This window comes from Uranotaenia lowii, chromosome 3 (assembly GCF_029784155.1).
Source record: "Uranotaenia lowii strain MFRU-FL chromosome 3, ASM2978415v1, whole genome shotgun sequence".
In the NCBI taxonomy this organism is placed as follows: Eukaryota; Metazoa; Arthropoda; class Insecta; order Diptera; family Culicidae; genus Uranotaenia; species Uranotaenia lowii.
The window spans coordinates 33,578,980-33,605,567 of record NC_073693.1 but is presented as its reverse complement, the minus strand read 5'-3'; the positions used below and the strand labels follow the sequence as shown (position 1 = coordinate 33,605,567).

Below are 26,588 nucleotides of genomic sequence, written 5' to 3'. Positions count from 1 at the left end.
CTCTACGGGCACGAGACATGGATATTGCTCGAGGAGGACCTGCGTACACTCGGAGTATTCGAGCGACGAGTGTTAAGAACCATCTTTGGCGGCGTACAGGAGAACGGAGTGTGGAGGCGAAGGATGAACCACGAGCTCGCGCGCCTCTACGGCGAACCCAGTATCCAGAAGGTGGTGAAGGCTGGCCGGATACGCTGGGCGGGACATGTTGCGAGAATGCCGGACGACTGTCCTGCAAAACAGGTGTTCGCTACGAATCCGGTAGGAACAAGACGAGCGGGGGCGCAACGAGCGAGGTGGTTAGACCAAGTGGAGCGTGATCTGGCGAACGTGGGGTGCCCGAGAAATTGGAGAACGGCTGCTATGAACCGAGTGAATTTTAGGAATTATGTTCGTCAAGTTATGTCGTGAGACGGAATACTATGTAAATAAAAAAATAAATAAATACAAAATACGACGCCCAAAGCGCGATCCCGGAGGCTGTACACGACGATGCTGACGAAGTTTGACTGCGTGGTAATGGACGACGAAACCTACGTCAAAGCCGACTACAAACAGCTTCCGGGACAGGAGTTTTATACGGCAAAAGGAAGGGGAAAGGTAGCAGAAATTTTCAAGCACATGAAACTGTCAAAGTTCGCGAAGAAATATCTGGTTTTGCAAGCCATCTGTACCTGTGGCTTGAAAAGCAGCATTTTCATACCTTCCGGGACCGTCAACCAAGAAATTTACATGAAAGAGTGTTTGAATAAACGTCTGCTGCCTTTCCTGAACAACACGGTTGTTCCGTACTGTTTTGGTCGGACTTGGCATCTTTCCATTACGGTAAAAAGGCCTTGAAGTGGTACGCCGCCAACAACGTGCAGGTGCCTCCCAAGGACAAGAACCCTCCCAACACGCCAGAGCTCCACCTAATTGAGAAATACTGGTCTATTGTCAAGCGGAACCTAAAGAAGACAAAAAAAAACTGCTAAGGACGAGCAGCAGTTCAAGACAAGGTTGTACAAAATCTGATGGCAGGGGTTAAGCGTAAGGCCCGGAATTCGGATTTGGAAAAGCGGAAGCCTAACTGAATATTTTTCCTGAATTTTTCATTATTTAAACTTGAAAAAGAAATTTAATTTGATTTTTTAAATAAACGATTTCACCGATTTACACGCGTTTTCCCTTGACCAAATTTTGACCGTATCACCCTTTAGATCCAAAAAAATAAGGGACCCCAGTCAATTGTTATGGTTTACTTAATTTTGAAGTGAAACAAACAAACTTCAAAGCTAGGGAGCAAGGTGCCCCCCTTTTCAATGCAAAGGTGTTCAAGTCTGTTGAACAACCCCGTTTGTTGTAACATTTCAATTACGGTGCAGCAGCAGCACAACACAACAAAACTGATTGAAGGTGGTGGTGGCGCCTCGAAAGAGGACATTGTTTTCCTACCAACCGACCCCAGTAGATTGAATAATGGCAACTTTTTACTTAACGTTTATGCAATAAGTAACGCACCTCGGCGCTTCCGATTGTTCGGCTCTAATGCAAACACTGGGCTGCGGCCAATAAATGAATGAATCAGTGAATGAAGCTACGTTTTTTTATTAGACAGTTCCCTATGGCGAAGCTTAATAACCAGAAACCGAAATCAATATAGAGCTGAATTTTCTATGCAAAAAACAATTAAAAACTGAAAAAGTTTGACTCAAACAACGGTTTGTTTAAATTTTTTGGTATCAGGAGATTTTTCTTTACTAATCGATCCATTGAAGAAGTTTCGTTTCTACACATTTTGAAGTGAGAATTGTAGATTTCAGATTGAATCTGAATCAGATTTCAGATTGTCAATTGCAGTGCTGCAAATAATCAGTGTCAGCTTTCAATATTGAAATGAATTTATTGCAGTGTACGCTCAGTTTATTTCCATCTGAATTTATCCGATAATGAACAGAAAGCTTAATCCCGAAAACACTCTGCATAGGGGAGAATGAGGATACTTGATCCCTGGGGATACTTGAATCCTTCGCTATATATCGAAACCAGAATGTCTTACAAATATCAAATGTTCTAGAAAAATGTGCCAAACAGAACAAAACAACAATGCTGTTATCTTAACAAATTATAAAAATTTTAATTTTCGAGCTATTGAACTTTGTTTGAAAAATTTTACAAAATGTGATTTGAAGATATTTTTTATCACTTTTAAATGTTTCTCACATGAAGGAATAATAATTTAAATATTTATTCCAATATGTCCATCGTCAGAGTATAAAATAAACTTTACAAAGCCTTATTTTCAAAACAATAGAAAACTCTCAATTTTTTTTAGAAGAAGTTTTCCAAAATGTAGATTATGGGTATAATTGATCCCTAGTGTCCAAAAAGATATATTTTTCATCTGAATGGATCGTTCTCATTGTTTGAAATTACTTATATCTGACCAATAATCAAAGTTTATCGAGTAATTATCTGTTTAAAAGGGCTAAAAATACTTTATTTATCGAAAAACTAGAAAATTGCGCCTTAAAGTATGCAATGACTAAAGGGTAGAAGACAAAATCTTATAATTCTCCTTGTCTGATACTTGCGAACTGTGAAATGAGAACTAATATGACAACAAACAGTCAATGGACCTTTAATCTTCGGATTTTTTTAGATTTATGCGTAGGGTCAGGGCACCCTGAATAAGGAATCAAGTCTCCTTCAGTAAAGGATCAAGTTTCCTGTAACTTGAAAAGTACCGTAAACTGGGGGAACTTTGATCAGCGGGGTAACTTTGATCAACATAAAATTTTTGCAGATAATCATCATTAACTAAGATTAAAGTTAAAATATCAGAAATCTGTTAACTTCTTTTGAAAGCCTATAAATTGAGTTACAAATAAGCCAAATTTAGTTTTTATTAGGAGATTTTTAATGATACTAAAAATTTAATTTAAAAATCTTAAAATATCTGGTTTTTTGAAGTTTTACAAACAAACATCTCTCCTGATCAAATTTAATCATTTAAGAGCAAATGGGTTATTTATTGTGGAAGTTCAACTTTTTTCTTGGTTTAAGTTTAGTTTAAGTGTTATTTTTATGGTCATATGATGATAATTTTTGGATGTTGAAAAAAAACGGTCATTTTCCATGAAAAAGTTCGTATAGAAAAAATGGCTGAAAACCCTATCAAATGGTTATGTTTGAAGAAAAAAGAACATAGGAATAGGGCGAGGACTTAGGGAATTGTAAGAAGGTAAAATTTCATTTGTTTTTAAGGCCAAAAAATATTGAAAAATGTTTATAATTTTTGCCCCTAAATGTATGCAGCAACATTGTCCACTTATTGAGTATATTCGTTTTTGAAAGAAAACGTTGAAAAATTCAATTGAGTCCAAACAAAAAATTACAGTTATCGATGTTTTGAGCCTTCTCTGCTAAATGGCATCAAAACAATAAGTTTGAAGATGTTGAGATACGTAAAAACCATAGTGATCAAAGTTACCCCGAAACTCGAAGTCTGGTTTTTTAACAAACATTTAATTATTACAACCAACGTCGTTTGAATTAACTGCAATCAATGATCATGTTTAATACTCCTCACCTCAGTAAGTGTTTTAGAGCTTTTAGGTGGTACGAAAAATTAACCCCTTCAAAAATATTCAAAAATGAATGAAAAAAGTGATCAAAGTTCCCCCAGTTTACGGTATCCCAATTTTTCTAGTCTCACGAAAAAGCTTCTATCTCATCTACGAGTTCATATATTGTTCTAACGTTTGGAGTAAAAAAATTTGAAATAACACGCTGTCAGAAAATGCAAAAAACAGCGAGTTACTAAATTTTCTGAAAAAGATATGATGAAAATAAGAAAAGGGGATCAAGTATCCCCATCCTGCCCTACTCAATCACGAATCGGCAACATTTGGTGGTCAGTATACATTCAGGCTCTTCGCAGGTTCATGAGATTATCCAATCTTCATTTTCAGTTTCAAGCAAACATTGCTGAAAGTGAAAAAAGCTCAATTCGATTATCATTAAGTTTAGTTTAGCATAACTTGCGGAAATTGAATAAGTACTGCTAAGAATCATATTTTTAATAGTTTTGATTTAAAAAAACGTCTTTTCCATATAGTGTGCAGAGGTGGGAAGGTTCAGAAATAAGCGTTGAGATTGGCAAAAAGAACGCTGACGAAGGAGCGTGTGGGAAGAATGTGGGGAACAAAACTATGACAAAATTACGACAAATTTTTTTTAAAAAATTATGACACAAATATGACCAAAACTAGGCAATAAAATGACAAAACATGACAAATGTGGTAAAAAAGTGACAGAATTATGACAAAAATAATACAAAAATCTAACAAATATGACTTAAATTTTACAATACAATGAAAAGATAACGACACAACTCTGTCGAAAATATGACAAAAATGACAAAATTTGGCAAAAATATAACAATTGTGGCAAACAATTGACAAAAATGTGACAAATACAATAAAAATATGACAAAATACTGGCAAAAAAATTTAAAAATATGACAAGCGTGGTAAAAATATGACGAATATATAACAATAAAATGACAACATCATGACCTAAAATTGTAATAAAAATTAATCAAATTTATGACATAAATAAGACAAATATGACAATATTATGATTAAAATATGACAAAAATTTTAAATTAAAGGGACAAAAATGTTGTTAAACTATGCAAAATAATGACAAAGTGAAAAAAATATGACAAATGTCATATCGTTCCGATTGTTGTCATTTTTTTGTTATTTTTTTTGCAATAGTTTCGTCATATTTATCAGATTTATGTCGTAATTTTGTCTTATTTTTAACACATTAGTCATATTTTTGAATAAGGTTTATCGAATTTTTATCATGTTATTGTTAAATCAATATCATATTTCTGCCTTAATTTAGACAAATTTTTGTCATATTTGTCAGATTTTTGTCATGATTTTGAAAAATTTTTTCGTCATGCTTTGTTATTATATTGTAAAAATTTTGCTATATTTTTGTATTTTTTTTTATATTTTTGTAATATTTTTCATATTTTTGTCACGTTTTTGTCAAATTTTTGTCATATTCATATTTTTGTCTCATCTGTCACATTTTATAGTAAATTTTTGTCGTATTAAGTCCATAATTTTGTCATTTTTGTTAGATTGCTGTCACTTTATTGTCAAATTTTTATAATTTCTGTCAGATTGTGGTCATACTAAATATTGTCATGATTTAGTCATGTTTTCACCATATTTATTACATTTTGTCATAACTTTGTCATTTTTTGTCCACAATTGTCAAATTTTTGTCATATTTGTCAAATATTCGTCATGTCGTCATCAAGAAATTAATATTCATCTCTTTTCCCGTTCCCACTGAATAATCGTATAGACTTAGCGAATTTCAAATCGTGTTTTCTTTTTGAATCCCAATTCACAATTTTCGAAAATGGCAAAAACAAATGCCCTCTGAAGTTATCAGCAACTTTAGCTGACACTGATGCTTAACTGATCGAATGCAGTGACTGACAGTGAATTTGATGGCCGATATTCGATAGTCGATAATCGATATTCGATAGTCGATAGTCGATAGTCGATAGTCGATAGTCGATAGTCGATAGTCGATAGTCGATAGTCGATAGTCGATAGTCGATAGTCGATAGTCGATAGTCGATAGTCGATAGTCGATAGTCGAAGGTCGATAGTCGATAGTCGATAGTCGATAGTCGATAGTCGATAGTCGATAGTCGATAGTCGTTAGTCAATAGTCGATAGTCGATAGTCGATAATCGATAGTCGATAGTCGATAGTGGATAGTCGATAGTCGATAGTTGATAGTCGATAGTCAATAGTCGATAGTCGATAGTCGATAGTCGATAATCGATAGTCGATAGTCGAAAGTCGAAAGTCGATAGTCGATAGTCGATAGTGGATAGTCGATAGTCGATAGTCGATAGTCGATAGTCGATAGTCGATAGTCGATAGTCGATAGTCGATAGTGGATAGTCGATATTCGATAGTCGATAGTCAATAGTCGATAGTCGATAGTCGATAGTTGATAATCGATAGTCGATAGTCGAAAGTCGATAGTCGATAGTCGATAGTCGATAGTCGATAGTCGATAGTCGATAGTCGATAGTCTATAGTCGATAGTCGATAGTCGATAGTCGATAGTCGATAGTCGATAGTCGATAGTCGATAGTCGATAGTCGATAGTCGACAGTCGATAGTCAATAGTCGATAGTCGATAGTCGATAGTCGATAGTCGATAGTCGATAGTCGATAGTCTATAGTCGATAGTCGATAGTCGATAGTCGATAGTCGATAGTCGATAGTCGATAGTCGATAGTCGATAGTCGATAGTCGATAGTCGTTAGTCAATAGTCGATAGTCGATAGTCGATAGTCGATGATCGATAGTCGATAGTCGATAGTGGATAGTCGATAGTCGATAGTTGATAGTCGATAGTCAATAGTCGATAATCGATAGTCGATAGTTGATAATCGATAGTCGATAGTCGATAGTCGATAGTTGATAATCGATAGTCGATAGTCGAAAGTCGAAAGTCGATAATCGACAGTCGATATTTGATGGTCGATAGTCGATAGTGGGTAATCGAAAGTCGATTGTCGAAAGTCGAGAGTCGTTGGCTGATAGAAGAGAGCCGATAGTTATGTTTGATAATCGAGAGGTGAATTCGAGAACCTTTTGGAGTTTCGACTGTCAAAGAATAGTATTTAATGAATTTCATTCGGTTTTGTGCTTAAATTTCTTAGAAGATTTACAAAATTGGCTAGTAAAAAAATACTTTATCTGTAACTCTCGCTTAGCTTGTTAGGAGCTCGTTTACCAAATGACAGATGTCAGGTTTCTAAAACCGATAATCACCGATAGGATATCGCTGATTTTATTTTTTTTATTCATCAAAATCACAAAAAAGTGAGCGTCTCAGCCAGCCCCACAAAAGTCCAACTAGCAACTCGTTGTTGTTCTAGATTCGGGCTTCAAGATATGATAAATGAAAAACAGCAAAACCGGAGCTGCAGATCGATCGCGAACGCGCGCGCGCCTTTCGCTTTCAAGAACTCGCTAACGATCTTACTAACTTGGCTAGGTTGGTTTCGGCAATCTTTCCTGTCTGTCCCCTCGATAAAAAAAAATCTTTACTCGGAGCTTGGAACTTTACACCATCGATTGACAAACCGACCGACGTTTGTCGTCAACCTCAATTTGAAATCTGGTGGTTCTGGGCTGGCGTTCGCCGCCAATCTCGAATTGGAAGTGTGCTCTATCGATCGAGCTGCCAAGATCACGGTGCGGCATCTGTTAAGAACTGCGCTGCAGAGACATGCCATAATTGAATGCCTCAATTGGAGAGAACGCGCGTAGTTACAGTTTGCGACACAACTGGAAGAAGGAAAAAAAAACATTAACCAAATGAAATAAAAACATTTCAGCTGCTGTTAAAGTCACTTCAGGGCGTTGTCATTTACCAGCACCAGATATCGAGTATACAAGAAATCATGAAATGGAAACCACCTAAACGTGAGACGTGTGTACGGTAGAGAATGGACCAGGAAAACTGACATGGAGAAGGAAGTTCTGGTTGAACTGGCTATTACTACTCAAGTTGTTTTATGCGATTAAAACCAGCGGCTCCCAGTCTAAGTTTTTGCAATGGTCATTTCTGAATTTGAAAAAAAGAAGGAAAAGAATTCCACTGAAATAAATTTATGATATCAGAGTTAAGTAATATTTGAGTTGATAATAGATCGTCGATAGTCGATAATCGATAATCGATTTGTCGATTTTCGATAATTGATTATCGATTTGTCGATAGTCGATTATCGATTTGTCGATAGTCGATAGTCGATAGTCGATAGTCGATAGTCGATAGTCGATAGTCGATAGTCGATAGTCGATAGTCGATAGTCGATAGTCGATAGTCGATAGTCGATAGTTGATAGTCGATAGACGATATTCGATAGTCGATAGTCGATAATCAATAGTCGATAGTCGATATTCGGTAGTCGATAGTCGATAATCGGTTATCGATAGTCGATAGTCGATTTTCGATAGTCGATAGTCGATTGTCGATAGTCGATATTCGATGGTCGATAGTCGACAGTCGATAGTCGATAGTCGATAGTCGATAGTCGATAGTCGATAGTCGATAGTCGATAGTCGATAGTCGATAGTCGATAGTCGATAGTCGATAGTCGATAGTCGATAGTCGATAGTCGATAGTCGATCGTCGATAGTCGATATTCGATATCTGATATTCGATAATTAATAGTCGATAGTTGATGTTCGATAGTCGACAGTCGATAGTCGGTAATCGATCATCGATAGTTCATAGTCGATAGTCGCTAGTTGATGGTCGATAGTCGACAGTCGATAATCGGTAATCCATAATCGATAGTTCATAGTCGTTAATCAGTAGTCTATAGTCAGTAGTTGATAGTCGATAGTCGATTGTCGATAGTCTATAGTCGATGGTCGATAGTCGACAGTTGATAGTCGTTAGTCGATGGTTGATAGCCGATAGTCGATAGTCGATAGTCGATAGTAGATAGAAGATAGTCGATACTCGATAGTCGATAGTCGGTAATTGATAGTCGATAGTCCAAAGTCGACAGTCGATAGTCGATAATCGATAGTCGATAGTCGATAGTCGATAGTCGATAGTCGATAGTCGATAGTCGATAGTCGATAGTCGATAGTCGATAGTCGATAGTCGATAGTCGATCGTCGATAGTCGATATTCGATATCTGATATTCGATAATTAATAGTCGATAGTTGATGTTCGATAGTCGACAGTCGATAGTCGGTAATCGATCATCGATAGTTCATAGTCGATAGTCGCTAGTTGATGGTCGATAGTCGACAGTCGATAATCGGTAATCCATAATCGATAGTTCATAGTCGTTAATCAGTAGTCTATAGTCAGTAGTTGATAGTCGATAGTCGATTGTCGATAGTCTATAGTCGATGGTCGATAGTCGACAGTTGATAGTCGTTAGTCGATGGTTGATAGCCGATAGTCGATAGTCGATAGTCGATAGTAGATAGAAGATAGTCGATACTCGATAGTCGATAGTCGGTAATTGATAGTCGATAGTCCAAAGTCGACAGTCGATAGTCGATAATCGATAGTCGATAGTCGATAGTCGATAGTCGATAGTCAACAGTCGATAGCAGATAGTCGATAGTCTATAGCCGATATTCTATATTTGATATTCGATAGTCGGTAGTCGATAGTCAGTTGTCGATAGTCGATGGTTGATCGTTGATAGCCTCTATAATCGATTGTCGATATTCAAAAGTCGATTTCCATCTTAAGCACCACTGACTAATTAATAAATCGAGCCGCTCGCCATCAAACCAAACGAGGTGTGGTAAGACAGCACTAGTTTTCGTCCACCCAAGTCAACCAATTTACCACCATTTAGCTGGCACAATAAAACTCACGCATACACTCACATACATTTCCAGCAGTAGTGGACTCAAAACTCGATCAGAGTTGCGGTGCGAATAACTATCATAATCCGTGAAACTAGACGACCTTGGAAAAGAACCGCGCCCCTCTTCGTGCCACCACTATTTTTTCGTTGTCTCCATCGCTCACTTTTTTCTTCAAACTAGAAGGAAGTAACGAGAAAAAAGAGGGGTTGGCAGACCCACAATCGAGATCGCGATCGCGATCGCCACTGTGGGTCTCTGAAGCTTGTGAAAACAAAAACGACGAATGAAAAAAAAAACTGTATATAACGTCAGCCTTGTTTGCGCGACTTCTGTTTCGGGGCGACGTTATTAAGTCCATTAAGCGAACGGCCGCGGTGCTGTTTCAATTTTCAAATATTTCCCAGGAAGTACACAAAGGCACCAAAAGCCACCCCAAGAAGCCCAAGGGGAGATTAATTGTCGATTTGAAGCTGACGAAACATAGGTTTTTGCGCAATTGGTGGATAAATTAAGTGGTGATTTTTTTATGTTGTATTTTGAGGGCTGGTGGGACCTTCTTCGTGACAATTGAAATTGGTCGTACAATGAGAACTTCTCATGAGGAGAGGTACTTAGTTTTTCATTACAAATGTCAATGTTTAGTGATTCTTCACTCGTGGACAAGGGATTTTGAGCCCTTATTTTTCCGGTTCTTATTTCTCGAAGGTAAATTTTCGACAATATTTAATTTACTTTTGGGATTTTCAATGTAAATTCTGTACCAGTTGATAGAAAAAAAAACCTTTATACATTTTGATTGCTGGTAAATGACTGTTCAATTTCCATTGAGAGGCCAAAAACAGAACGTTTCAAGTATCTTTTGAACGGCAATATAACTTTCACTTTCTGCCTTTCAAATTGAAACAGCCACCCACCTACAGAATGTGTCTCTCTGGACTGGAGCCGTGTGATGTGAATGAGATTTTGTCAACGGCGCGCGTTCCTCAATTCGATTTTCCGCGATTGAAATTCAAACAGATCAAGACAAATGCCTAATAGAACTGCCTAGTCATTGCAAAATACAACAGAGCTGCATGAGACGTTGCCATTTTAAGTGTTATGATTCGAATCGCCCACGATTCTTTATCTTGTTCGTAGGCTTTCTACTGTTAGTTTAAAGGAAGCAGAAACCCAGCATTAGATGGCACATAATCCATATTCAAATTGATCGAAGCTGAAAATCAATAAAAACCTGGGAAAATCCGGGCATTTCATTTTAAAATTGACGATTAAAAATCCGGGAAATATCTGGGCAAATTTGCCCAACACCCAGAAATTACTCAACAAAAATCAAGACGAAAATTTAAAATAAAAACTATAAAAACACATCGACAGATTTAAATTTTTATTTTAGGCTTCGAAAAAAACATTCCATGAGTATTTTTTGAAACTTGCTCAAACAATTTCGGAGGCGGTTCGGAGGCAAATATTAAAAAAATTATTACAAGATTTTACAAGATTTTTGCAAGAGCCTCCATTTTTTGTACTAATTATAGGTGGTTAAAGATAAAAAAAAAAGTCATTAGTTTTGGATCAATATCTGTATTTATGAACAGAAACATAAATCAAGAATTTTTTTCTTATTTTAAGGCAATTCATTGTCTTTGATTCAAATGAGGGATTGCCATTTGGCCAAGACTCTGATTTCAATTTTCTTCAAAATTCTCTAATTTTCCAAAAACTCTTTTGATAACTCATATTTATATGTAGCATTATTGGAGAACGATTTTGAGTTTTTATGTTCCAAGATTTCAATTTATTTGATAATCCGCAAAAGCCATAGTTTTCGCCTTTGAGAAAGTTAGTTCTCGTTTTAAAATTGAAAAAAAATACCAATCTTGTAAGAAAAATCTTCAAGCTTAAGAATGGATTTTGACTTATTTCTGAAAATAAAGCCTTGAATCTCTAAAATGTTAAAGGAAATTTATAGAATATTTGAATTCATAACCCTTCAAATTGGAAAAAAATAAAGTATGAAATGCTTGGCGTCATAGAAGTAATACACTTTTTGGACCTATAAAACGATTACAGGTTTGAAATTCCCAACAAATTTTTCACCATTTGAAACAAACTGTGACTGGCCGTTTTTTTTAAGAAAACAATGGTGGAATCCTTTGGGGCGTTAAATTATTTGTTTGTCAATAAATTCATACCTCACTTCAAAGCTCATGTAACTCTTTATAATTTTTATGATACATTTTGGACTTATTTTTCCCCTCGGTGTTCCATTTATTCTCCATTGGGATGGATCTAAATTATCTTAAAGAAACAGCTCTCGACATTTTATTCATTTTTATGTTATTCAGCATCCACATTAAAATTTTGTTTTTCTGGATTTACTTTGGATAAGTTTGGTTTAAAAATTCGTTTAAAAATTAAAATTTATGTATTCAGAATCCCTAATATTTAAACCTTCGATATATTTTTCGACCATGAACAAATGTGATGTTTGTAGCCTTGCGGAATTTGTCAATCTATCTCCCTCCACACAAAATTTCTGAGGCCGGAATTAAGCCAAATTTTGCTTAAATTTGGTCAGCTAGAAATTTAGCAATCAATTCAGCAATATTTTTTCACTAAAACTTTAGTCTCGTTTACTAAAGTTTTAGTGAAAAAATATTGCTGAATTGATTGCTAAATTTCTACCTGGCCAAATTTAAGCAAAATTAGGCTTAATTCCGGCGTCAGAAAAAGTTAGCCGCCGCAACTTTTACTCAAATTTCTGGAAAAATCCAGAGGAAAAGGCCGCCTACCTTTTTTTTACAAAATTTATATTCTTCCCTTTATAAAATTGAAAATGAGAAACATTAACTCTTTCTCTTTAATTAATTTTTAAACTTTTTCTGGATTTCTACTTTATTTTTTGAACTTTGATTATAATAGCCTCTTTCCAGTGCATGGACCGGATTGTTCCGGATGTGGGTAGGTTGGCCGCTGATTTTCGGATGCTTTCATCATCGACTAACATGAATCAGTTAAGTTCCTTTTCCAAACAACCTCCTCGGTGACTCCCTGACTTGGTGTTGTATTAGTTGGAAGGTGTTTGTGTCTAGATTGGTCTTTGCCTGTACTTTTACCGTTTTAAAGTTGTGATTCCAAACTTTGGTCCAAAGCACGAAATAACGCTTAGAAAGGACAGAAAATGCATTTTAAAGTTGTGATCCCAAATTTTGGTCCAAAACCCGAAGGATGCTTAGGAAGGCCAGAAATCGCATTTTAAAGTTGTGATTACCAAAATCACCACTGGCACTGAATTTCCGTATCCGCACTTATTGTTTTGATTTCGGTGGAAAAGGCGGCTGCTATTAGAAAATAAGCGGTAAACAAAATTAGTTTTCACTAAAATCAAGAAAAATAAGCTTTCCACTAACTCGACAGAAAAAAAAAATTTTTGCTAACGGAAAGTAACAGTGAATTTTCGCTAAGTGGAGACCCGAAAATTTTGTGTGTATGTTATTAACAGATGAAAAAATCATATTTTTCAGAGGTACGAAGAATTTAAGAACATTTTTCAACTCTTTTATTCAGATTCATGGTGTCAATTCTTGAAAATACGTTCGAATCCAATGAAAAATGTGTACACTTTCTTGACAAATTTGTTACTTTTCTAATGATCAAATTAGGGATTTAAAATCAGTGAGCAAGTTTTCCTTAGATCGTGAGCATATTTTTCTCTGAAAAAAAATGTAACAGGAGTTTTTTTTTAATTTTTGCCCTTGGATCATTTATATCTATACAGAAAACTTTAGGAAATTTTATTGGAATTTTGAATCAATAACTTTAGTTATTTAAGATCTTCACAGTAAAAACTCAATACGTCTATCAGAGATAACAGGAAATTTTAGTTATGATTTATTTTTTCTATATTGTCTACACCCACAAACTGTATTCCAATAATGAACTTTCTTGGAGGTGGAATTATCGGTATAACATTCTATGCCGGGCCGGCATTAACAAGCTTCCTATAGGGTGTCCCATTATGTCTCAGCACGATTTTGATACAACTCTGCTCATTTCGAATAACGTTCAAACAGCCGATTTCTGCTGGATGTTGTTGTTTACAGCTTCACCCACAACTGTGTATAAAAAAAGTGTTATAAATTACCTGATAAGACCGAAAGCCAATACATAACCTTAAAGTCTCTGATCAAAAACTCGATAACTGGCCTACGATTGACTTGAATCTAATTTTATTGATTCACTGTAAGACTTTAAAGAACAAAAAAGAATAAATTGGATTTGCTCCCAAATTGTGTTTATATTGTCCATTTCAAATTGTTGGGAAAAGAGGATATCCCGACCGGGAATTTGAAAATACCATATATTTAAGTTTTCGTATAAGCATAAGCATAGCAATTGGGTGTTAATCTTCATTTTAGTTTTTCCCGGGATCCCGAGAATTCCCGGGAAAAGGATCAAACTGACAAATTACTTCACACATTAGTAGAGTGTCCATTTCCCGGCCATTTTCTCATTCCCGGGAATCGGGAAATCTGGTGGCCTATTTCCCGGGAATTCCCGGGATCCCGGGAAATATTCAAAAACATGTAAAATATGTGCACTTCGATTCAAACATACATAGCTTATCGAACCTTTCATGCATACGAGTCCATAATTTGTTCAAAACGTACACTTCACAATGTTTTTTTTTAAATAATTTCTAATCAAAATGATCAAACTGTTTTCAACAATGATAAATTAAAAACAGTCTAACGAACTATAAAATAATCTGAATAAGTCAAATGAAGAATTCATCCATGCAACTAGGGGTTGATAAAAAAAATTATGTTTTTATTTGTTTGATTATTCCAACCATTTTTCGTTTTTCTGAACACTTATATTTGCTCTTCATATAAAAAAAAAAACGATGTATTCTTCATCTTGAGGTTTTGAAGTTCATTTGGCTTTCAAATCCAAAGGGTAAAAAGTGCAGGAATGTTACTTTCGAGAAAACACAATTTTTCTACCTGCTGCGCGATTTTTCATATATTTTTCGAATTGTTGTTGATTTTCGTTCAATGAATACGAAGTGGAAATACATATGATCTTTTTAAACTAATCTATTTAAACAAAATAATTGCACCAAATGGCTGCAAAATATCTACTGCCACAGGAATCGGCATATTCTCAATGAGTTTTGTATGACTACATTTTCGAAAAAAAAACAATAAGAATGAAAACGGGGGCTTTCAGGTTTTTCCAGAGAAATAATTTCATACATGTCGGGAATTCCCGGGAATGAAACTACAATTCCCGGGAATCGGGAATTCCTGAATTTTCAAAATTCCCGGGAATTCCCGCCCGGGAAATCCCGGGACGGACACTCTACACATTAGTGTGACAAATTTCACACAGGAAATAAGTAGACCAACACATAAAATGTGTGAAGCTACAGCTGCACACTAATGGAAATACCGCTTATGGAAACAAAATGTGTGCATTTCACACATTATGCAAAAAGCGTTTAAAACGGGAAAATGTGTGAAAATGGCAAAACAGCTTAATTTAAGTAAACGGTAGGTGGTATTAAAACTTATTTTCAACAATTTAGATACAAAAACAACATGATATGAAATTAAAATGTTTGTTTTTATTAATCCTCGGGCATGATTGGAAATTATTTATTCAAAGCGGGGGGAGCAATTCCATTAGTTTTTTTACTAACCATAACAGGCCGGCGATACCAGTCCGGATCTGAAAGAGGAATTCATGCATTAGTCGATTTAATTTTTAAATTTAAATGCTGTGGGTTTACTTCCCGTTATTTTATCATGACTGTATGCGATTTTAGGGATGATTCCTGCTTGGCTCGCGCAGAACTGTTCGTGATTTCACACACTTTTCCCTTAATCCGCGAATTCGGATAATGTGCAAATTTCGAACTTGCATGGTGTGTGAAAACCAAATTCGAGTTTGACAGCCCCATATATTTGCTGATAATGTGTGAAACAAATTTGCAAAATGTGTGAAATGATTTATCAGTGCATCAGATTTCACGATTCCCGGTTACACTAAAATGGCCGAGAAATGGACACTCTATAAAGGGCGAACACGAAATTATTGCGACATCGAAAATGTCATGCCAATTTTCTTAGGTATAATGTTTAGAACCAAACCAAAATTTAAGGGTAGTTTTATATATATGCACATCAATCCAAAAATTAAAAAAAAAAAGTTACTCGATGGAGCTTTGAGAGTAAAATTGAATGCATTTTCGCTTGATGCCCTCCATCAAAGTCATTACAGTGCCATCCGGTACCAGTTTCTCAGTCTGTCAGGCTGTCTTTTTGCTCTATCGAAGTTCTTGATTCATTATTGCCCAGTACTGCTCCACCGGACGCAGCTCCGGACAGTTTGGCGGGTTCATGTCTTTTGGGACAAAATGGACAGAATTGGCCTCATACCACTCCAGGACACTTTTAAAATCGTGGCATGATGCAAAATCTTGTCAAAATAGCGGAGCTTCGTTGTGCTGCTGCAAGAACGGCAAAAGGTGCTTCTCGAGGCACTCAGATTTGTAAATCACGCCATTTACTATGCCCTTCGTCACGAAAGGCTCACTCATCAGTTCACAAGGGCAGATGGCCTGCCAAACGAGATATTTAGAGGCGAACTTCTTCTTCTTCTTCAATTTGTCGTCCACATCGAACTTGCTCTTGCCGGTGAAAAACTCCAACCCCGGAGTTTGCTTAAAATCGGCTTTTGTATACGTTTCGTCGTCCATCATACAGCAGCCATATTTTGTCAGCATCTTCTCGTAGAGCTTCCGTGCCCGAGTTTTAGCCGTCGATTGTCGCCACTCATCGCGGTTCGGGAAGTTCTGTACCTTGTATATATGTAGTCCAGCTCTCTTCTTTGCATTCTGGACGTAGCTCTGCTACATGCCGATTTTTTTAGCCAAATCACGGCTGGAGACGTTGGGATTTGCTTTAATCATCCGCTTCACCTTTTCCTCCGTCTTTTTGTTCTCCAGTCCCGGTTTTCTTCCAGCTCCTTTGCCGTGGTCCAACGTCAACCGCTCCTCGAACCGCTTCAACACTCCGGAGACAGTTGAATGATGAATGTTCAACATTTTTCCTAACTGCCGGTGCGACAGGTCAAGAAATTCCAGATGTTTGACAAGAATTTATTCTCTCGACTCGCGTTGGTCACCTCCATTTGCGTTGAATCGACTTCGAGTTTGACAGCAAGATGTATCGCAAAAATTTCGTGTTCGCCCTTTACTTGGATTTAGTCCGGTTTTTAAGTTAAAAATTTCGAAATCAAAGAATTTGCCAGGTTTTTGGGTAAAAATGCTCGCGATCTATTACCCAAAGATCATTATGGATTGATGATTCAGCACTAAATAACTGTCTTGTATCGAAAACGATGTTGACCAACATGTTATCCAATATCATTGTAACGATTCGTTCATTTCACCAAAAAGGTTGTGTAAACATCTGCGGCCTGTCAAAACCTATCACTATTTTTGCACAAATCAATGAGGTTTTCTAAAAGGTAAAAATCGGCAGTAGGCTGCGGCTGTGAACGACGTTGTAATTTTTTTGCTGCTTTTTTAACTCCTGGGGGAAAAAAATGTTCAGAAGTTAGATGCTTTGAATTTGCATCGTATTGATTCTTGTTTAGTTGATTTTTTGAGGTGTACAAGCCTAATTTATTGCCAACATTGGTGGAGAATGTCTAGTGGTCGCTGCAACAGCTGAATCCGGTGCCAGAGCTGATTGGAAATGACGAAAAACCTTGTAATGAGACGATCGAGCGTCTACACATAACGACCGATGAATCGTTAAAAAAGCTCAAGGAAAAGTACATTTCTGGGATAGAAATTTTGCATGGAGTACGAAGTGAACAGTGGCGAACGGGATTTTACCGGAGTAGGAGATCAGAAATCGCCAGTTCAAAAATGTTTGCAATTGTAATGAGAAACTAATCAACTGATGGAAAAGATCAGCGTCCGAGGCCTATCTGGATAAGCGTCATCCTAAGAAATTTCTTGTGAGATCAATCCATTTTTTTGTTATTATTTCTGATTTCAACTGTTCAACAGAACATTATCACTTTAAGTAGGGTATTCGAAAAAATGCAACACTTTGTTTTGTGAATATCTGTTGAATGTATGGATGAAAGTTGATGAAATTTTCAGTTCAGCTACCAGGTAATGTAATGTGTACGTGTGCAAAACTTTGTGACAATCTGTCAAGTGGTTTTTGAGATACCGTCTAATACTGAAGTTCGTTGACAAATTTTTTTGGGCAGGATCGAGAGAATTCCAGAAAAGTTCCATTGGGAGATCGAAAAACAGCTGAAAACCAATAATTTGATCAAAGTTCACATGATAAATCGTTTTGAAGTCTTAGAGGATCCCATTGTGAGCAAAAATTTGAAGAAAAGTATAAATGATTGATTCTATGAAGTTAAGGAATGTGAAAGGTTTTTTCAAGATCAAGATCAAGATTTTTCTCATTCTTTCGTCTATCTAACTAATATACAATCTTTACTTCATTTCTACAAGGTAGAAAAGCTGCTCACCGGTAAAATAAACAAAATACGGTGGTCAAATCGTGCGCAAAATATTTGGACTGCTAGTGGGGAGATATTTAGAAAAATTTCGAAACGGTCAGCAAAACAAACTCTTTAACGGTCACCTTGCAGGTTTTCAACCAAAAACTTTTCGTTTGCAAGTCTCATCTGTATTTCTCGGAGATAAACAAGGAGCAAAAAAAAATAGAAATTTAATGTCTAGTACTTGAGGACGCTAACGATCTATGGTAACTTCAAATCGCTCAGTGTTTCATAACGATTGACGCAATCAATGGCTTACAATACAAAAAAGACTGCCTCCAAATGTTACCGTTTTCTCTGCAACGCACTTAATTAGCTCCCACCAAGTATATACTGTGTTTAAGTTGGATCTGGAATCGTGATATCAAGCAAAAACTGTAAGGGAGTGATAAAAAGTCAAATATGTTGTTTCTGTGCCGAAAGAGGACAATCGGCTAAATTTGTTATAGCTTTGACCGATTTTAAAATTTTGAGCTATTTTGGAAGGCAAGCTCCAGAAAACAGAGAACGTAATCAAAAATAGGTTTGATGTGATAAAAGGTGATTTATAGTATGCATTATAGATGGAGAACGTGTTGCCCAAATATTAAATTCAAAAGGCTTCTTCATTGGAAGCTCTCTCAAAAATCACTTGACATAACATCACAAAAATTTGCACATATAAACATTACATTACCAGATAGCTTCGCTGAAAATTTCAAAAATTTACATACATACATTCAAGAGTTATTTACAAATCAAAGTGTTGAATTTTTTTTTCGAATACACTCCTTATAACCTTACAATGAATAATCAGGAGCATTTGGCAAGGAACTCCAAGCTTCATCTCTCCCTTGTTCCTGTATCTTTTGCGTTTTCATCACATGGTTGGCCTGGTCTTAGTAATTTATTTGCAATGCATGTTCTATGTATTAGATACTATGTAGAACACAAAATTGAGGAATGCAAGTTTTTTGGTTTATAGGCAGTTCAAAAATATTCCAATTTTGTTTTGCAGTTTTGGATATCTATTATCTACATTACTTTGTAGCGTGATAATCTCGAAACGCCTGAACACTGTTATGTGCATTGAGGTTGTTCTCAAATTGTTAGATTTTTTTTATGATACATTCTCCTAAGTGAAACCATTGAAAAGTGGGCCCAAACTGTGTAAATCATTTTGTTCTTGGTATAAAGACTTGAACGACAACAAATCTGGTTAGTACATGGCCACCGTAAAGTGCTCTATATTCATTTCAATAATTCATTCAACCCTGATGACCGAACCGGATCGAATCTGAAACAGTTCCGCCATACGCCACCAAAGTTAGTTGCTACTACCAGCTCTCAGGTATTTTATCGCCGGGGCAAAGGAATGTTTTGCATATTCTAGAGCAACTACAGGAGAAAAAAAAACTTTAACTCACGATACTACCCTGTGGGGCTTGGTGGTGCGTTCTGCGTCACTTAATTGTAGGTAAGTTCGTAATAGCTGTTTGCAGTCGAAGGTTTTCCTTCGCCCTGCAGCTTTGAGAAGCATGATTGGCAACCGCCAATCAGTTTGGTTTGGTTGATATAAAGTTGAAAAAATCAGAGCAGTTGAATCTAATCGACTGTAGGGGTCCCTCAACAAAACGATCAACCGTCAGGGGTGCGGATCGCGGAACAAATCCGGTAGCCGGGGGGCGTTCGCATGACTTTATACTAACTAACTAAGTAAGAATGTAGGTACTATAGAAGTGGCGCGCCCGCTTAATTTTTCAGCATTAAGGCAGCGATAGTTCAATGTCAACCAGAACAACCTACGACGACTTGTCTGTGTAAGACTTGACTTGATTGAGGAACGGTGGCTTAATCGTTGACCAGCTGAAGCAACTACGGCGGCAAACTTATTTCGCAATTGTGCGATTATTGATGTAAAACTATGTATGATTCTTTAAGTGGATAATTTTCTTGTTGGTATGAAGAAAATTGATTGCACACAGGATGCACGATTCTTAAATTGCATAATTGGATTTCGTTGAGGTTCCTACCTACATACATCCAAGTCTTATTACGGTAACAATCTCATTTTTATGTGTTTTTTTTTTCAATTATATTGAAATTCGATCATCAACACTGTAGCCCAAACCGTTATGATAGACAGAAACTTTAGAACTAGCATTCCCCAATCATGGTGTAAATAATGCACTTCTGATTTGCATGCCAACCCGAAACACTGCTGATTGTATAAATTCGTTTCCCGTGCCCTATTGTACAACCTTTAGAATCTATGGCATATCAGCATACCGACTTACTGTAGAGTGAACGGTATCTATCTAGCCAAAGCTCATTGCCAATTCCGCCAGGTGAACTACACGTATCGAAAGGTGAGCCGCCTCGTAACCGGAGATCCGATAATGATCTCGATATTTCCGAAGACGACGACGACGACGAGAAGGTGAAATTTGTCGGTAAGACGCGTCAAGACAAGATGAGACTGGCACATATGGGTTGCATCTATGCTCGAGTGATACATGTGTGATGTTCATGTTGCATAAACATATCTTCCCTTGTCCTACCCCTTCTTAGTTCTAGCATCTTCTCCAGTTGGGGGGAGAGGTGGAACAACACAACACCTTCCAATCTTCCGGCTAACGTAGGTTCGGATGGCTAATAGTAAGGTAGAGTAAGAAGTTGTCGGGTGCAATATGTATGCCATTTTGTGTGAGGGGGGTATAAATTATACACTTAGGTACATGTACATACGTACAACATTCTTGATTTTTTTCTCAATATTTTTTGAAAACTACAAATTTGTTATTCAAAAAATGTTTAAAATTAACTCCTTATTACAGAAAAAGATTATTTTTCGTACCACCCTAGTTGATCTATGGTGCAGATATCATTCGGGCAAACGTAACGCACGCAGTTTTGCGGGGCATTTGTGCATTGGCGCGTGATGTTTGACCCCCATTATGTTCGAGGTTCGAAACAGGAAAGATTTTCTTCGTTTACCCACTTTTCAATTAGGCAAATATACGCCTTCTCTCGGTTCGTTCGATTTTGCCTCTTTGTTGAGAAGATACCAACCTAAAAAGAAGCGATTCAATCTCAGATCTCTGGAGGTATCTCCTTCAACGTGTTGATTACGTTTGTTTGATTCTTCTGATTGATCCATTCATTTGAGATTCGGAAGTTATTTGGGAGATGGTTAAGGTAATAAACTGTTAATTGCATCAAAATTTCATTTTATTAATCCTAATTTTCTACATTGAGTGAAAATAGAACAGTACAACTGAGTACATATGTGTTTTCTTGTCAAAATATGAGTGATCAACAAGTGACAAATTTTTTTCCTACAGTTTGTTTCAAAAAGCCCAATGGATAACTCAAGCATAAATTGCGATGAACCTAATAACCTAATAACTTTTTTATCTTAACTTCAATCAAAATGTAGTCTTCGGATGAAATATTTTTCATAGTTTAAGCTTTGAGAAAAACCATTTTTAAAAGAAATCGGCCGAAGGAAACAAAAGTTATTCATGAAAAACTGAATTGAATTGAAGAACTGAAATTCCCGAACAAAATATTTCAAAATCCCATACAAACTTTAGGCTCGTTGAGCGACCCCTTCCCGTTATCCGCTCTGGCCCAAATTTGGCATGAGACCTTGTACTAGGCCAAGGATCAATTTAAGCCTGCAGCGCATAACTTTTTCAAATGTCTGGTCATTTGGGGTACTCCAATGGACACTCGGACCGTGACCAGTCAAAATTAATGGTCAAAATTCACAACCCTGTAACGCAAACGAGATATAATTTTTTCGCTTTCTTTTAGTATTGTTTGCAAGCTTCATTTAAAACAAAGATCCTTAGTTGATTTTTGCTGGAAAAAGGTGTGTCATTCGTTATAAAATTATTGATTTCCGAAGCGAAGTCTTGAAGATTTGTGGAAAAAGCTCACGGATTGATCGCTGTGTGGTGCTTTAAGCACTTGACTCCCAATTTTATTGATCTGTTTTGTTGCTCATCTATAACCAAACTTTCTGTCAAAATTTGTAGAAATTTCTTCGAATTTTGTTAAAGTTATACTGGATTTAATACATGCTCTTCAAATAATTTAAGTAATTTTAGGTTATAACTAACTGTTATAATAAACTAGTATGAGTAAAGTAGTTATTAATTTTGAATTCATTTAGAAGACATAAGTTATGAACCTGAATAGTTCAAATGATATTTCAACATGGGTGCACGGGATGGCTGCAAATCCGCCTTGGCAAATTGTTCTCAACTTGTTTTAGAATACAAAATATATTCGAGTGAGATGTTGGGAAACGAGAATATTTAAATCAGTTTAAATGTCACTTGATATACACGGCAATAAACAGTACAAAAAAATAATACCTGAAAACTTGTTTTTAAAATTCTGAAGGAAAGTTTTGTTTGTATACTTTGTGGTGAATGATTGTCACCAGGGGTTTTCGTTCAGTCCTAAATCTGATTTGCTTACAATTCAGATACAAATGACAGGTATTTGAAATGCAAAGTTAACCAATTGAAAACCTTTTTAGGAAAAACAATTCAACATATGAATTTAACAATGTTGATTCATTATTTTTGTTTTCACAGTTTTTCATCGCACGACATAACTTGATGCACATAATTCCTATAATTCACTCGGTCAATGGCAACCGTTCTCCAATTTCTTTGATGTTGATTCAATTACCATCTTATCAGATAAATATACATTTGGAAATACCTGTATAATAGTAATAAATAAGTAAATATATAATTTCAAGATATGATTGAAACTTTTTTCCAGATATAAATAAAACGAAAAAAAAGTTCCAGAAATAAATAAATAAAAATTGTGGATTTTAAATTCATGTTGAGACATGGTTTAGAGTTTGGAATAGCTTTTATTTTGTTTTCATTGTAATCCGTCTCAGGATATAACTTTACGAACATAATTCCTAAAATTCAACCGTTCTCTAATTTCTCTTCTTTTTGTATACAAGGAGATCAATTTACCATGGGTTCACGGTTTCACTGCCATTCATCCAAAATATTTTTTTTGCATGCTGAAGGTAAAGGATAACGGCATTTATAGATTAGAAAAAAAAATTGTGTTATACATGGTTCTTCACTGTAGATGCACGGATTCACCGCATTTTCAGATTGGTATAGTTAAGATTTGTCAAAATACTTTTTTTAAAAATTGCAATATTTCATGAAAATACGGTGAACCTGTGCATCCATGGTGAATTACTCTACTTATAGAAAAACTATGTTTTAAAACCTACAATATCAGGTAAGATTTATAAGCATCTTGTTGAAAAACTTCAGAGCGGGGGGTGCTAGAAAATATCTACTACGACAAAACTGAAGTGAAATCGTACACCCATGGTCAATACCCATAACCATTTAACATTACTATCTAATAGGATTGGTAATGTGTTTTAATTTTTTGACAGTTATTTGAAATTATGAATTTATGACACACACGCAATCGTCCACTATGAGGTGATTCCGTGCACTCATGGTGAAAAAATATTTGAATCAAAAAAATAATATGGAATAAATAACAAAATAATATCAAAAGAAAAAAATCTAGAATATTATGTTATAAAAAAATGTCCCCTATTTTTTTTTATTTTTGCAAACAAAATAAACGGAAAAAATTTCAAGTTTTTTAAATAATTTTTCCTAACAACTTGAAATTTTACATTTTTGAGCATAGATGTGTTAATAGTTACAGTGTTTGCCAGTTAAATTAAAGCCTTACTCAAGATAATGTTAATTTTTAACTAGCTGACCCGATATGCTTTGCTGCCCCTTCTATGGAAAAAATTAGATTCGTTACAATCATCATTAAAAAAATAAACTTTCTTTTGCTTGAGCTTGAGGGTATGAAGGTTAAAGAAACCACCTTTTTAAAAAAAAAAATAGGAGCTATCTCAACCCTTTAAATAAAAAAGGCCCCTTTTTCAAGCGGGAGTATTTTTTTATATTTATTGAATATGAGAGTTCATTCATTAAAATGGAAAGCGTCTATCAATATAATATATCATCTTATTTTGTTCAAATTTATTTGTCAATTCAATGAATCATCTCATTATGTCAAAACGCTTACGTTTGTCAGTTTTTAACAAAAATTCTTCGAGGATTTTTAAAATTTTGCCAAGCTTTCGTTAATTTTGTATGGAAGGCACCCCTTTTTGAAGGAGTTTGAAAGTAGTATAGAAACCATTCCCGGTTTTGAAAACTGCTACACACCAAATTTCACGATGATCGGTTCAGTAGTTTCCGAAAATTGTTCGAATTATGTCAAATTTTTGTTAATTTTGTATGAGAGCATCCCTCTTTTTGAATCCGGAGTAGTTTGAAAGTATTCTAGAAACCATTCTCGCTCTTTAAAACGGCTGCACACCAAATTTCACGTTGATTGGTTCAGTTGTTTTTGAAAACTGTTCGAATTGTGTAGAATTTTTGTTAATTTGGTATGAGAACCTCCCACTTTTTAGATTCGGAGAAGTTTCAAAGTATTATAAAAACCATTCTCGGTCTTGAAAATGGTATTACACCAAATTTGACGGTGATTGGTTCAGTACTTTCCGAAAATTGTTCGAATTGTGTCAAATTATTGTTAATTTTGTACGGGAGCTTCCCTACTTTTGCATTCAGAGGAGTTTGAAAGTAGTATAGAAACCATTCCCGGTCTTGAAAACGGCTACACACCAAATTTCTCGTAGATCGGTTTAGTAGTTTTCGAAAACTGTTCAAATTGTTTCAATTTTTTGTTAAATTCGTATGTAAACCTCCCTTTATTGGATTCGGAAGAGTATGAAAATATTATAGAAACCAGTAACAGTCTTAAAAACGGCGAAACACCAAACTTTTAACGTTAATCAGTTCAGAAGTATTAAAAAATTGTTCGAATAGTGTCATATTTTATTGATTTTGCATGAGAGACCCCCCCCCCCCCCCCTACTATAAGTCGGAGCGGTTTGAAAGTATTTTAGAAACCATCTCCGACCCCTAAAACTTAAACAAACCAGATTTCACTTTTATCAGTTTAGTAGTTTTCGAGTCTATAGGGAACAGACAGACAGACAGAGATTTATTTTTACCTATGTATAGATTTTAAAATGTTCTTTGAAATTTATCATTTTTGCCAAAAATTTCAATTAAAAACATTTTTACCAAAACTTTTGAAGTCATTATTTATTTTAGAAACTGCATTTTGAGGCGTTTTCTAGTACTTACGTACTCCAAAAGATATTAAGGCGTTTATTTTTTTTTTTTTAATTTTATTCTAACACTCACAAATTAGACAGCTTAGCTATAATACTACATCAAGCTGGTTAATTTTTGCATGAACATAACTTGAAATTATAAAAAAACTTTTGGGTTGAATTTGAATCAGAAAAAATCAGGTTGGTGTTCAAAAACTTTGATGTTTCAGTCAGTGAACCAATCATTTCCAGATTCAAGTTGAAGATGGCAGCACTGGTTTGCAGTTGAACCGAATTTAGACTCAATATCGATTTTTCGGAATTTTTAGGCCCATCTTTACAATTTCGACATAATTTTCCAACACAGTTTTGTTGGAGTTCACGCAGAAAAAGGTTTTTCTTGATTCGGAAAACTCACCAGTACCAGATTTTTCCACCGCCGAAGTTTCTGCTCTTTTCAACTTCCGAGTCAATTGCAAATCATACTAATAATAGTTATATCTGTCTGGTTCATCAAACTTCACCCGATAGTACATAATTATTTATTCAGAATACCAAGAAATTAACTTTTGAGTTAGATTGATGCAATTCTAACTAGGCCGGAAAAAATATCATATTCTTTTTTTGTTTCCCCCTCCCCCTCGATTTTTCCGAAAAAAAACCAAAAGGGAGAAATAAAAAAAGTTTGGGGTTTTTATTGAATTCTTTTTGAATTCTTCGAAAAATCAAACAGTTAAAAGACCGAAAGTCAAACTGTAGATAATTGAAATTGTATACCCTTTTGTAAACGAGATTTTCCAAATTTCCTATCTAAAATCTGATTTTGTTGAATGTAGAATGTATGTAAATTGGACGCATGCAAGTTTGTGTCCAATTTGTGTACCCTGTAAGTGCAAGTTTATGGTACAGAGTAAGTTTGTATTAAATCCGCTCGGGACCATGATCACAAGAAAACTGACCTTTGATCACAAGATTCGTTGAAAACATTGAGGGTTTCTGATGTACTGGAAGAAATGGACACGAATTTCGTTACAACTACTTGATCTCGAAATTCGAAGAAATTCTCTTTCGCTGAGATGAAAAAGAAGGACTGACTGAGTGCCGTACGGTTGAAATATAATTTGTTACGAATGATCCACCGACAAGGTTTGAAAGTTTCAAAAAAAACTAAATCGCCCAAAGGATGACTTACTTCGTGGCACAGTTATCAGCTGCAAGAAGGTTGATTTACTTTTAAAAATAAATTAATGTTGCGAAAAATTCATTTTTTTATGTTGTGTTTTTTTCAGGCAATATACTGTCCAACTTCAACGATCAAGACCACAAAATTTTCATCACTGCTTCTCAT

At 35.6% G+C, this 26,588-nt stretch overlaps 1 protein-coding gene across 2 annotated transcripts in view; it reads left to right on the top strand.

The window, feature by feature from the left end:
* The window catches only part of LOC129751492 (uncharacterized), a 656,753-nt gene that overhangs the window by 400,056 nt on the left and 230,109 nt on the right, over window positions 1-26,588 (top strand). The gene's annotated exons all lie outside the window — the stretch shown is intronic.